The following is a 12838-nucleotide window of genomic DNA, read 5'->3' as shown; positions in this document are numbered from 1 at the left end:
ATAGGGGAAGAGAAGTGGAAAGATAAGAGAAAAGAAGGGGATCAATTAAAATTTGAAGCACACAAGTAGGGGAAGCAAGCTCATAAATTTGTATATTGCATTTGAATGTGCATTACATATGTTTGCTTGCATGGCACAAGTTTTAATTCAATATCCATGCTTGTGTGGTGTATAGTCATAGAATTTGATTGATGAATTGCAAACTAGCATACATAGGGTGATAGCTTGATAACTTGGTCATATTTTTCACAAGTAGCTCTAGAGACTTACTTCTAATGATTGATCTCATGAGATATCTAGTTTGTGGTATTTTCAAGTGGTATCTAGCTAACCATGGTGCTAAGGATGGTGTTCAAATGGCAACTTCGATTGGTATCATGCTTCAAAGGTCCATTCTTTACACCTTAGCATCATTTGGTAGTCATTACTCTCCCACAATTCAAATTCATGCATATGTGCAAGCTTTAAACCAAACACTCTTAGCACATATGTAGGGGGAGCTAATGCTACCAATTCAGGTTTATGAAACTTGTCCAAATAAAAATGTCTGGGCAAGCAACATGAATCCAAAATGATTATAATTCATATCTTTGTGAAGTTTGTCATCGATTACCAAAAAGGGAGAGATTGAAAGCCCTAGTTTGATTTTGGACAATCGATGAAAGCTAAGTGAACAAACCCTTTGCTCTAAGTGATGAATGAGATAGGTTGGTCCACAACCAAGGTGGAGCTAGATGGTACTCATGTGATGGAGATGGCCAAAAGATGGTGATCAAGTGCTCCGACTTGGAAAGAAGAAAGAGAGGAACAAAATGGGCTCAAGGCAAATGGGCTATCAGTTTTTATGCTGAAATTTGATTGCAAACAGGCAACTCGAGGCTCTAGCCCCACTTCTGCCTATGGATGGTGCTCCGCCCACACCATGGCAGTGTACACCGGATAGGGCGGTGCCCCCCTTTGACTTGGTTGTGCAACACTGAGTGTTTGGCTCGCCTGTCCGACCCACGGACAGCCCAAACAACTTTCCACAAGCGATGCTAACTCTCAAATATTTTCACAAACATGTTAGAGCCAAGTTAGCATTTCAAAAAACATTTTTCATAAATATTTTCGCTTGCTCTCCGATGTGCACTAGGCCTAAATGCAATGCATTGTATTCCTAGTAGCACTAGATGACCGAATTATCTAATAGACCTCCCCTCTTATTAGTACGACCATTTATCCTAAATTCGGTCACACTCTCTTTAGTATCTTGACCGGTCAAAACAAAATCTCTATTTATACCTTTTCCTTGATCTCCGTAGGGTTTTATTTTTCTTTTTCTTTTCCAAGTTGGAGCACTTGATCACCATTTTTTGGTCATCTCCATCACTTGAGTGCCATCTAGCTCCATCACTTGGACTTGGATCAACCTATCTCATAATCACACTTAGACACAGGGTTAGTCCAATAGGTTTCATCAATTAGCCAAAACCAAAGTAGAGCTTTTAGCTGCCCATGACCGATTTGACCACCTAGATAGACAACTCAGCCGTGCAAGAGCACTCTTGCCGGTGCCAACCACTGCTCAGCTCGAATCAACCACCCGTGCAACTTGATTCGGCCCCCGCTCGTACCTTCCTATCGTGTGAGATGGAGATATGGAGCTAAAACTTGATTTCGCTGCTTATGGAGATGAAGGTGTGGAGCTAGAGCTCGATTTGGTCATCACGCCAGAGTTGGATTCGCCCGCATGAAGATGAGTGAGAAGTGTAGGCCGAAACAGGAAGGAAGACAGGCACGCATGAGCAGCGCATCACATCATTGAGGTGGGGCGACCCTGTCTACACTTTTTTGGAGGATGGGTTGCCTCCAATCTAGACCGAATAAACCAATTGGGATGTCCTTGACTCCAGCTGCCTCTCATAAATACCACAAAAATAGGTCCATCCCATCTTGTCCCTAGGGATCCTTGAAACCAAACACTACCTAAGACAAGCGGTCAAACAAGATGTATGAAAGTAAAAACATGACTTATTTTGGGACGAAGGGAGTAGGCAATGAGGTCAGCCATCATGAGCATAAACTGATAAAGTTCCACTAATACAATTTGTAATTCACCATAGGCACAAACCTATAAAGTTCCATTAATACAAAGTGATAAACCACCATTGTTGTTTTATAGACAACATGCCAAATTAATCCCTTCAATATTCTTCACGCTCGACCCCTGACCCGACAACGCTTGACACAACAATGCCTGACCGACAATGCTCGACTAACAGTGCTTGCATGACAATGCCTGGCCAGCAACGCATGATTGACTACACCTGACCGACAACGTTTGACTCGACTACACCTGATCGACAATGCTTGATTGACAACACTTGACTCGACTACACCTGACCGACAATGCTTGACTCGACTACACCTGACCGACAATGCTCGATCGACAACACTTGATCGACAACGCCTGACCGACAACGCCTGACCAACAATGCCTGGCCGACAACACCTGACCGATAACACTTGACCGACAATGCCTGACCAACAATGCTCGATCGACAACGCCTGACCGACAAGATGAGGTTGAAGGCTGCGACGACAGTGAGGAGCAAGGAGGTTCGTCCGATCAGCCTGGAGAACCGTCCCAAGAGGGAGTTCAAATGGTGAAACACCAAGAAATTTTGAGACTTGCCTCCTAAAGCACTATCTGTAGGAGAACAATACTCTGTCTCCCTACTTCCATACCAAGACTCAGTTCAAGCTTTTTTGGGGTGAGTTCATTGACAAGCCAATTGCTTAGCTAGGCTTATTTGGAGGAGTTTCCTTTGATTCAGTAGCTAGTTCAGATGTTCAGGGACATGGGCTTATTGAAAGTGATGACATTCAAGCACAATTGGAATGAATCTTCCATCCGCTAGTTTTACGCCACGCTTGATGTTGACTTGGAGTGGATGACTGGCAGGGAGCGTTGCACTACTTCCTATCGGGAGTTTGTAGTGCTCATTGATCTTGACTATGATGAAATGAAGGTTGGTAAATCTGTGAAGAGGCTTCCATCTATGCAAGAGCATGAGACCTACATCTTCTATCCGACTGGGAGCATCATCACACTGCTAGCAAGAATCTGAAGAGGTAAACGTCTTTGATCAATTCCATGCTGAGGCACACTCTTGTACTTAGGTGGGGAATTCCGACATGGCTCGCTTTGCTTACCATGAGATCATTCCTATTCAGACTTGGGATAAGCTGAACATGATTGAGTGGATGGCTTCTAGGATGATAGACTGTAAGCTTGATAGGAGACGTGCGTTGGTCTTCTAGCCGTACATCATGGCGTTGATCAGGAACCAGGTTGACTTCTTGGGTGTTGATGAAGTGGTGCACAAATCCTTCCAATCATATAGCAACAAGAAGAAATTCTTGCAGTGGGAAGCCTCACCTCCGGCTGAGGTTCCACCACCGCCAGTTGAGCAGCCAGAGCTCGTTGTTGTAGGGGCAGCTGGGGGAGAGGCTAGTGTGTGGACACCACTAGAGGGTTACTTTGTTCCATACTTTGAGCGTCTCAACACACAGTTCTAGCAGGCACTTAGTCCAGTGTGTTAGGGCTTGGATGACATGTTGCCAAGTAGGAACAATACCTTTGGGAGAACTTTGTTGATCTAGTTAGGGCCACAGTGAACAGCTTGGCTGATCAGATGGAGAGGACGGCCACAAAAGAATAGGTGGGTCAGCTTCACTCAAACATCGCCACACAAGGTCAGACTTAAGGCTTCAGGCTTGTCTGGCACTTCCAAGTTCACTAGGGGCTTTCACTTCTCTACCGGGTGCTCACTTTACAGGTATGCCCTTGTATCTTTGGTTAATACCGCCGTGTCTTAGCACTTTTACCAAATCAGGGCTTTCACTATTTACTTATACTCATTTTCCTTGTAGGCGTCCATCCAATGATGACACCTCCCTCAGTATCTGCAGACGTCGCCGCCACCACAGCAGCCTCATTAGACTTTGCCCGGCCAGTAGTCACCCTCCAAGTCTTGCCTTCGTCATGTCGTAGCGTTAGTTTTGATCAGCTGAGAGAGTTGGTCAGACACATTGATTTGCTTCACCGCCCGATTGTGTTAGGTGTACTTTGGTTGTGGTGTACTTGATACTATGGTTTGTCTGGTGTGTCATCCATTGAGATGATAGATTTGGTACTCTATTTGAATCCCTTTGGTTGGATGGTTGAACTTGAGTTGAGACTCCACTCCTTGGTCGAATTTGATTGTTGAATTCTCAGTGATTGATTTTGATTTTCTTATATCCTTCCAACATATACCATGATTGGGAGATAAGGTCGAGAATTAAGAGAAGTTCTGCCAGAATTTCCCACTAATCAACTTTGATAAGGGATAAGGATTAGATTGAGAGGTCACTATACATTGAGAGATTACTCTCGCGACACTCTTGGCATATAGGGCATCTTATCAAAACCTAATACTCCTCGCCTGGGGGATCCTATAGCTACTAATCTAGTACCCATGATTTTTTCTAACAAGTCAATTTAGTCCAGTCTTTCAAAACAAACTCTTTTAGGCAACTTAACAAATTAGGTTGATGGGGATAAGAGGCTAGAATGAACTAGAGGAAAGGGTTATAGTAACTTATATTATTTAACCTAAAGCACAGAGAAAATTTTAAAATTGAAGGTTCAGATGTGTTTCTATTGAATTGAAAATGCTTGATAGGAGGATTGTGGCGTCAACCACCACTCTAATACCTGCTTCTATGAGGGGTTGTTCCCATATTTGTTAAGTTAACACAAGCGTCATCCTCTTGACCAACTTGTGCTAGCTTTAACTTACACAGGGCCCTCAGGATAGTGCCATCAGCACTTCCTCTTCAGGATATTTTTAATGGTCGAGTTACACTTATAGTCCCAATATAAAGCATATGGAACAATTCACCTGTTATGCAATCTAAATCTTCAACTCATTGTTGAAACATCATTGACTACAAAAGAAATTACAAGTTTCGGTTTAGTTTACTTGAGCTAAACACTATCATTTCCTTAGACTATTAATATTAACTCGATTATCTAGGTTCACTCTTGTCACTCACTATTGCATCAGAATAACACGCAGCTCATCTTGGAGAATGCCCATTCTAAGGTCTGCTAATCCTAGCTTGATCAAGCTAGGCTCAGGTCATCTAGTTTGACTACCTGCAAAACAACTTAACAGTAGCACCGTGAGTACATTGCGTACTCGCAGGACTTAATTCCAACATATAAAGATTTGGTGGATGCAATGGAATTTAGGCATTTGTTGTTTTGCATAAAGGCATGGCGTTTATTAAAGAATGACATGCTCATGATTCAAGATTCAACTAATTAGCAATTATAAATTCTAGACAAGTAATAATAAACAACATAATCAAAGTGATCAACATTATCATGGGTCTAGAAGAAAGAACAACCGGTAAGGGTTCCATCCCGAGGGACTGACTTTTTAGAGGTGTACAACTGTATCCACACGACTAATGGGACTAATGACCATACCTCGGGTCTGAGAGTAAGGGTTGCCTCACATTTCCCAACCTTTCCCTAATCTAGCCAAGAATGTTCATGGTCGATAAGTTCCCAAGTAATGCGACCACCATCTACCTGACACCACCCTCGTGCTAGTTTCATGAACAAGTGAGCCATTCTCAACTCCGCTACTCACTCCTCTAAACCCTTATTGTTGTTCCTAAGTGATGCCCTTGTGGTGCACCTCTAGCACATCGACATCCATGACGATGGTTTGGCTTTCTTGATGTGTGTTTAGGAACAATTGCCATCTTGGCAAGATCACGAATTGGGGCCTTGGTGGCTTAGGGAGCACAAGGGAGAAGGAGAGCAGCTGATGGTGAAAGGAGGTGAGGTGGAAGAAGGAAGGAGAGGAGAGGCTAAAAAGAGATCATGCCAATGTCCATGACCCTAGTTTTCGTGAGGATTGCGTCCAAGGGAGTGTTGTGAACATTATGCAACGTCTCGAGCAACTAGGTCAAGCCAGATGGCTCCTCGACATCATCGCCCAACGCCCATCTAGTGGAACCAAACCAAGTGGCATTGGCTTGGGACTCTCCTTACTCTCATCTACGCATCCTCCAAACGGTGGTCAGAGTTGCCCCATTAGGAGGTCGCCCGATGGCCTTATGGAGCCACCCCAGGCTAGTTTTGGGTTAGAGTGTAGCACCTGGTTTTAAGAACAAAACTAGATACATACCATATGTGAGCCTAAAAAGTCAAATCACACATATGACTATAAATAGAGGTAATATCAATAGACAATGCTTAATATATAGTGTACTTAGTACAAAAAATATAACCTTAGATAGTAGACAATGGAAAGACACTCTGATCTTCAGGTGAAAGCTCCAAATCCACAAGGACAACTGATTGGTTTATCATAAGCCTAACTCTTCCATACACTAGCAATCTGGTACCCATCCGGGATTTTTCCAAAGTATAGAAAAGTAAAGCAAGCGTAAGTACATATAGCAATATAACATGGGATTCATGAGGCTCAAAAGGTTGACAGTGGCTTACTGTGATTAGCATTTTAGTGAGTCAAATTTTAGCATTAGAGTAGTAGCAAGTTCAGCTTAAGCCCCAAATAACCACATGATCATGTAAACAAGATTAATGTATAGCAAAAACAAAAATCATAAGTGAGCATCTGTATAATCAGTATCATTAGTGTTCATCATCTATTTAGTAAGGAGCCTAGGCTGCTCGTGACTGTGAGCATGGCTGATATACCAGTTTTACACTCTGTAGAGGTTGTACACTTTCACCATGAACTGTGATTTACCCTTTCGCCCGAGGCGGTCAACCTCTTGACCCACTTCCAAGGAAGGTCGGCAGGGTTCACTGTAAAGTCTTTCAAAGGTTTGTCTAACAAGTGTAGCCCGCTAGGTTTCCCCATCAATAAGCATGAACTCCCCTCCAAGAGGTGACTAACAAAAATACAAAGAAACCAAAGTACACCCTCTTGGCAGGCCGAGAATATACAGATTGGAGCCCCTCTTGTGCCTTTCGGTAAGCTACTACGAGTTAGAAAATGTCCTCATACTTAACTAAAGCCAGAGCTATGTAGCACTCATGGTTGTACTATAAGCCCTGGGGGAATCCACTTATAGATAAGTCTTTTGATAATTCTGATGTGCTTTGCCCAAGGGTTGGTACATATATATAGGGAGGAAAACTTCCCACATTCACACCAACCAACAATATGGTACTAATTGATATTGCACCATCTACCTCCACTAATAGGCCTAAATAATCATTAAAGTCCATTAGTAAATAAAGGCATGAGCCTTTTAGAGTCGGTGGAAAATTAGGCTCGAATTTTTCTAATTTCGAAATTAATTAATATCATGAAATAAAAATAATTCTAGAAAGTCTAGAATTACCATTTATATCACAAAAAATGCTCCGAAGCTTAGAAAAATCCCTGGAAAAATCCTAGAGATAAATTGAAAGACGAGGAACTCAGATAAAATATTTGGAGCTCATGAAAAGATTGTTGAGAGCTTGGAATAAAAAGATCAAGGTCAATGAGGTAGGAATTAAATTAGAAAGATTCCAAGAGATAGATGTTCATCTCCTAAATGTATTTTAAAAAAAATTGCACATAGAAACACAAGGTGCGACTGGCATAAATGCAACAAACATGTTTCTACCTTAAGATAAATTTTAATTTAATGAAAATTTATTATTTCCCTATGTTTTCATGAGCATAAAATACAAAATTAAATCTTTTTAGCTCTATTTCAAGAGAAACAAATTTTAGGGTGTTATAATTCTACCCCCCTTAAGATGAATCTCGTCCTCGAGATTTGGAAGATGTTGATAAAAGAGATAATGATACTTTGCCTTTATTTAATCCTCATTTTCCCAAGTTACATCTTCCTTTGTTTGGTTACTCCATTGCACTTTACACACTTTAAGTACTCTTTCATTAAGAAACATCGGGCCGTTTCTAAGATCCTGGCTGGTTAATGTGCTTGTGTGTGTCCATCTCTTGTATTAAGCTCCTCCAAAGGTGTTTGCTCCTCTACATTGACATCTGAAAACTCACAGTCCACTTTACTTTCCTCATAGGACACACCTTCTAATAGGTCATTCTCGTATTCCTCAGGTGCAGGCTGAATATACCCTCATACTCAATTCTTTCTCCTGACGGTGTTGTTAGGAGCACCGAACGTTAGGCATACTTAATCACTCCTTTACATGTAGATAATCATCCCTTTCCAAGGATAACATCAATGTCCATTAACTCCAAAACAATAAGGTTTGCCACGAAGTTCTCCCCTTTCATGTTAAGACTAACTTTTGGGCATATGTGGTCTCTACCTTCTTTTCTCCTCCTAGAGAGTTAACTATTAGGGATTTCATCATCGAAAGCATAGTTATCTTATGATCTTCTACATATTCCCTAGAGATGAACGAATGTGAAGCACTAGGGTCAAACAAAACCATGGCAGGGGCTGAGTTTACTAGAATGAACCCTAACATGACCTCCTTAGCTCCATGAGTGGTAATCATATCCACACTGTTCAACCTACCTTGGATGTAGTTTCACTTTAACTTATTTCCTTGCACCTGCTTCTTATGAACATTCTATTCTGGCTCCTCCTACTGTTGATTCTGGCTTTGATTACTCTTAGCAAACTTCTCAAGACAATCGTTCTTATAATGTTTAATCTCACCACAGTCATAACCTTCCTCACTAGGAGTATTGGTCTTCATCAAGGTGATAGTACAAGGTGACTGACATGGCTCTTGAGAGCTGAAATGCTGCACTTCATCATTGGATTGCTGATACTGATCCTGATCTGTACTCCCAAGTAGATTTATAGGGTGTGATTGATATTTTGGTTGTGTAGCAAAACAAAGACGAATGTTTCTTAATTGGCGTTGAAGGTCACGCTTTCTCTTCCTCTCTTCCATCTGTTGATGCTTATTTTCAATTACAATTGCTTTGTCCACCAACGTCTGATAGTCGGCATACACAATAGTCACCAGCTGTAGTTGCAAACCATCATTCAGTCCTTTCAAAAAGCTTTTTTGCTTCTTAGCATCATTATCCACTTCTTCTGGAGCATAGCACGACAACTGAGTGAACATGCCATGATACTCACACACAGTCATAGATCCTTGCTTGAGAGCCCAGAACTCATCTTGCTTGAGTTCTACCACACCAGCGGGAATGTGGTACAACCTGAAATTCTCCTTGAATTCCTGCCAGGTGATAGAAGGAGCATTGTTGGGACGCCCATACTCAAATGACTCCCACCAATTTTGGGCAATTCCTTGTAGTTGACTGAAAGCATAAAGCACCTTCTGATGGCCATTACACTAGGCTATGTTAAGTTGTCTCTCCACAACTCTAAGCCAGTCATCTGCTACTATTGGGTCACTTGTATGGGAGAACGTCGGTGGGTGTCCCTTCACAAATTCACCACGCTTGTCAATAGGGAGTGTTTGATGCTGGTTGTTTAGTGCAATTTGAACAATAGTCTATAACAGTTGAGTTTGCGTCATCAAAGCTTGCTCTATAGTTGGAGGATTAGGTGGTGGTGGATTAGAATTGGTAGGATTTCTTTTGGCACCATGCGAGGCACTTCTCCTAGTAGCGATCATCTATTTTCAACACATATGTATTATGATTCAGTCGTTCATAGCATTCTTAACTATAGCCTCAAGAGATGACAAGATAGGATTAACAGTGTGAAAGATAAGAAAAAACCCAACCATAGAGATAACCGGTTCTTCCAAATGAAGCACTAGAATGTAAGAAACTTCATCTTGCAAATCCTTCACTTGGCTACCCCCTTAAGAAAAGGTCAAATAGGGGACACAAAAGGGTAGCTTGAATCTTCTTCTAGATGATTTAACTAGCATAAAGATGTTCTGACATCCCAATGAAACTCATGTGCAAGGGTATAAACAAGTTACCTAAAATTTCCTCGCGGGATGAAAAACAACAATGTAGTAAAGCAACTATAACTCTCATTCCGTTAATCAAATGAAGTTTTAGTTTACACCATTGGAAAGCTTATAAAATTATCTACAACTTTGATATAGAATACTTTTCTAGATTTACAGTTAATTTGGTCAAAAATAGTGCACAACCGAAACTGTCCTAGGTTTCTGACAGCACAGATACATCGTCTTGTGAATTTCATAACTCCCAAACCAAAACAGCTATAAGGGTGGTTCTTACGGGCAGAGAAAGATATTGAAGTATACTATTGTCCAAAAGTTTCTCATGATTTTTGGTCATCCAAGAACATAGATATAAACCAAAGGGGACAGGCTGCTCTAAAAAAAATAGGATAGGGAAAACAGAAGATAAATAAAACGCAACTACTTATTTCATTAATCCTTATGCCTTAGGCCTATAAACTAAATGAAATTATGGAATAATCCAAAAAATCATTGCAATCATTACAAAGATCCAAAACAAGCATAAGCAAAATGGCAAACCAACTAAACACTAAAGGTTCACACTTCACACATTGACTCAACTTGCGATTACTACCGTTCTCTTCATATTAAGGGCAAAGATCCTAATGCTCCTCTTCTGATGACGCAAGAAGGTGATAAGAGAATATTCTAAAAGCATATCAAGGCAACGAGTATAGATGAGAACAAAGGTTTAAAACAAGCATCAAGGAGGAGATGAATATCAAGGGTGGATATATAGTAGAGAAGGAAAAATCAAGATTTATAGAATAAGGACTTTATAGCAATTTCAAAACCTTAAGATGGCCAATTTCGAACTAGGCTTGCATCCTACAGTCAGCATTGCTCTGATACCACTTTGTAGCACCTAGTTTTAAGAACAAAACCAGATACACACCATATGTGAGCCCAGGAAGTCAAATCACACATATGACTACAAATAAAGGTAATATCAATAGACAATGCTTAATATTTAGCGTACTTAGTCCAAAGAATATAACCTTAGATAGTAGATGTCGCACCCAATTTTGCAAAGCAAAACCAAGTACTCATATATGTGCGCCCAGGATGTCCAAACACACACACATATCACAAATTGCAGTAGTATCAAAGTAAAGTACTTATTACATCGCATATCTCATCATAAAGTTAAATACAAAGTTTGCTCGAAGGCATTATTATTACAAACACAGCGGAAAAACTAGCCCAACTGCCACAGGGACTCCAACTGGTGAACGTCTTCCTAGTAGTCCTGGACATCCTCTGGAAACTCTTCATATCCATTATCTGTTGCCCATCCGGGATTTTCATTTGATGTAAAGCAAGTGTAAGCTCACCATGCTTAGCAAGTATAACAAAGGGATCTATGAGGCTCAAATAGGCTTGACACTGTTCGACTGCGGTTCGCAATTTTAGTTGATCGATTTTTAGCAACCTGAATTACTACTTTAATGAACAGTCCCAAATCCCAAGTGGTATTAAAGTATCATCCAGCTTTGTCTCAATTCCCAACCATCCATCATCCACAGTAACCACTAATCTCGAAGGATCCAGACCGCTCGTATCCGTGAGCACGGCTGTTATAATAGGTTAATTATTTCTGCAGAAATTGTACATCTTTACCCACCGAGCCGTGATTCCCAATGCCGGGGTTCACGAGACCCACTACACCTCTTCCCAGGAAGTGTGGCAGAGTTTCACTATGAAACCCTTAGCTAGTTGCACTAACAAATCGTAGCTACAAAGGAATGGCACACGTGGGCATCGCAGCACGGTGCACACCCTAATAGAAAAAGGAAAGATACCCTCTTACCCCTTACTGGAGCTACAGACGAGCTAGTACAAACCAGATAATAGGTTAAAGTCAGAGCCATTTGACACTCAGGGTTGTACGGTCCCTCCTAGGTTGCCGCTTCAGGATAAAGTCCTTATGGAGAGGCACTAGAGTACTCAACCCCATACTCCAGCCCCCTATCTGTTGCTAAAAAGTTCCATTTTATCACATTGCATATTGTCTTTAAATATGTTTAACAATTACTTCATGTTAAGCGCTGCAGCATCTATCCAAAATGCCTACCCAATAAACCCAGGTATCAAGGATATGTGGTACAATGAATCATCTAGGTAAAGTCCTTAAAGGCAATTCAAATTAAACTCATGCATGAATGTAAGTGGTAGTAGTTCATAGGTAACAAGGGGCCTTTGGTACACTTGCCTTCCTCAAAGTCGTCCTAGGAGTACTGCTGATCCTGCTGGGGGTCCTCAGTCACCTCAAATGGCTCACCCTCTAATCGTGATCCAATCATCAATCAAGCATCATTCCAATCATTACATGCATACAAGATAGAACTCTATTAGAACAGTACACCAAACAGTGAAAACATATGTTGAAAAGTTTACAGATCTGTTCTACGCATTTCTACGAACACATGAGCGAAAGAATCACTCAAATTGGACTTAAAACGTGAAAGTTATGCATGAAATAAGATGTAATGGCAATTCTATAAATAAACTAACCTATTTTCGAATTAAAATAATTAAAAATCTGAATTTAAATGAAATCTGGACCGGGCTTACTATTTCTGGAAACTTCAGGGACTTGAATGAATAAAAATAGGACTAAATAAAAATTAGTTTGAACTGGACTGGACCGCGGGTTGATTTCTGGAAAAAGCGGGGGCTTTTCTGCAAAATGTGCATGGCTGACCGTGGTTTGACCCGTGGCTGCTGACTGGGCGACACGCGGCAGTTGCTGGTTGGCGCGGTGTGCCACGTGGCTTGGTGGACTGGCTGACGCAGCGCCATAGCCTAGGTCTACGGGTCCACGGTGGACCGATTACTTACCCCGAAGGGGTATCT

The sequence above is a fragment of the Miscanthus floridulus genome, chromosome 3 (assembly GCF_019320115.1).
Source record: "Miscanthus floridulus cultivar M001 chromosome 3, ASM1932011v1, whole genome shotgun sequence".
Lineage (NCBI taxonomy): Eukaryota > Viridiplantae > Streptophyta > Magnoliopsida > Poales > Poaceae > Miscanthus > Miscanthus floridulus.
Note: the sequence above shows the minus strand (reverse complement) of the source record.